This window comes from Capsicum annuum, unplaced genomic scaffold (assembly GCF_002878395.1).
Source record: "Capsicum annuum cultivar UCD-10X-F1 unplaced genomic scaffold, UCD10Xv1.1 ctg73860, whole genome shotgun sequence".
Classification (NCBI taxonomy): domain Eukaryota; kingdom Viridiplantae; phylum Streptophyta; class Magnoliopsida; order Solanales; family Solanaceae; genus Capsicum; species Capsicum annuum.
Window position 1 is genome coordinate 5,001 of NW_025883916.1, and position 2,708 is coordinate 7,708.

Here is a 2,708-nt window from a genome sequence, read left to right on the forward strand (position 1 = left end):
GATGGAATTCAGAAACAACCATCAACTATAACCCCAAAAGAACTAGATTCCGTAAACAATATAGAGGAAGAATGAAGGGAATATCTTATCGAGGTAATCATATTTCTTTTGGTAAATATGCTCTTCAGGCACTTGAACCTGCTTGGATTACATCTCGACAAATAGAATCAGGCCGACGATCAATGACACAAAATGCACGTCGTGGTGGAAAAATATGGGTACTTATATTTCCAGGCAAACCAGTTACACTAAGACCCGTAGAAACACGTATGGGTTCAGGAAAAGGATCCCCTGAATATTGGGTAGCTGTTGTTAAATCGAGGCAAATACTTTATGAAATGGGTGGAGTAACAAAAAATATAGCCAGAAGGGCTATTTCAGTAGCAACATCCAAAATGCCTATACTAACTCAATTCATTATTTCGTAATGTAATAGACAAAAATGTTGAAAGGGCTCTTAGATATGAAACAAAACCACATGTTTCTTTTTTCTAGACAAAAATATTTCTTTTTTTTCTTCGCCCTTTGCATTCAAATAACGGATTAAAAAAATGATTCAACCTCAGACCTATTTAAATGTAGTAGATAATAGTGGGGCTCGAGAATTGATGTGTATTCAAATCATAGGAGCTAGCAATCGTCGATATGCTCATATTGGTGACGTTATTGTTGCTGTGATCAAACAAGCAGTACCAAATATGCCCCTAGAAAGATCAGAAGTAGTCAGGGCTGTAATTATGCGTACCTGTAAAGAACTCAAACGTGACAATGGGATAATAATACGATATGATGACAATTCTGCGATTGTTATTGATCAAGAAGGAAATCCAAAAGGAACTCAAATTTTTGGTGCAATCGCCTGGGAATTGAGAGAATTAAATTTTACTAAAATAGTTTCATTAGCTCGCGAGGTATTCTAAAATGAAATTGTGATCTATTTCTAGTAGGGTATTTGAAAGAAATAGATTAATTAGTAGATTAAGTCTCACGCATATATCTTTAATAATTCATATCATATTCAAAAATAAATAAGTAAAAAACACATTGATTATATCAAATTTGGAGAACCCAATAATTTTAGTTCATCATGGGCAGGGACACTATTGCTGAGACAATAACTTCTATACGAAACGCTGATATAGATCGAAAAAGGGTGGTTTGGATAGCATCTACAAATATTACCGAAAATATTGTTCAAATACTTTTACGAGAGGGTTTTATCGGAAATGTGAGAAAACATCAAGAAAACAACAAATATTTTATGGTTTTAACCCTGCGACATAGAAGGAATAGGAAAAGACCCTGTAGAAATATTTTAAATTTAAAATGAATAAGTCGACCTGGTCTACGAATCTATTCTAATTATCAACGAATTTTGAGAATTTTTGGTGGAATAGGGATTGTAACTCTTTCTACTTCTCAAAGTATAATGACAAATCGAGAGGCTCGACTAGAAGGAATAGGTGGAGAAATTTTGTGTTATATCTGGTAATCCTTTATAATATCAAAATTGGATTCGAAACTTCCTATTTGTTAAATTTGTGAAAAAAAAGGGGGTTGTCTAATATCTTTCTAATTAGTTGATACCTCAAGGGAATTTTAAGAACCAAAATGGAGTCATAAAGCTTTAATTACTGAATCGCTTCCCAACGGTTTTTTCCCAATTCATTTAGATCTGATTCTCAATTCTGTTTTAGGAAAGATGCAACATAGTTTTATACGGATATTGCCAGGAGATAGAGTAAAAATTGAAGTAATTCCTTATGATTCAACCAAAGGGCGTATAATTTATCGACTACACAACAAAGATTTAAAGGATTAGGTTTTCAACTTCACCATTCCTTTTGGGGGAATACAATTCGAGATGAGAAATTTCAAGAAACTTATTTTCTTCCAAGAAATAGATTAAGAATTAAGGTAAGGAATGAAAAATATGAAAATAAGAGCTTTCATTCGTAAAATTTATGAAAATGTCGACTAATCCGCAGGCAGGGATGAATTATAGTAATTTGTTCCAACCCGAGACATAAACAAAGACAGGGATAATCAGACTTGCCAGAAGAGCCGATGTATAAATAAAGAATCTATTTTGACATAAAATGGATATATCCATATATCTCTGACTCATATTTACGAGATGATAAAATATGGCAAAAGCTATATCAAAAATTAGTTTGCGTAGGAATGGACGTATTGGTTCACGTAAGGGTGCATGTAGAATACCAAAGGGAGTTATTCATGTTTAAGAAAGTTTTGATAATACCATTGTCACTGTTATAGATGTACGGGGTCAAGTAGTTTCTTGGTCCTCTGCTGGTACTTCTGGATTTAAAGGTATGAGAAGAGCTAAACCCGGAGCAGCAAACGCTATCCGTACCGTAGTGGATCAAGGTATGAAATGAGCAGAAGTCATGATAAAAGGTCCCAGTCTCGAAAGAGATACAGCATTATGAGCTATTCGTTGAAGTGGTATGCTATTAACTTTCCTACGGGATGTAACTCCTATGCCACATAATGGTTGTAGACCTCCGAAAAAAAGACGTGTGTAGAGCTGAACATTGAAGAAATCTCAAGAGAAATAAAAGATTCGATGATCTAATCAAATAATAGTACTAGAGTTTGAGAGAAAGTAACATTATCTACTCGGACACTACAGTGGAAGTGTGTTGAATCAAGAACACACAGTAAACGCCTTTATTATGGAAACT

General features: G+C 34.2%; 1 pseudogene; it reads left to right on the forward strand.

Annotated features, from left to right (window-relative positions):
* Positions 1-545: 545 nt before the first annotated feature.
* On the forward strand, positions 546-2,453 carry LOC107856630 (annotated as a pseudogene).
* The last annotated feature ends 255 nt before the right edge of the window (positions 2,454-2,708 follow it).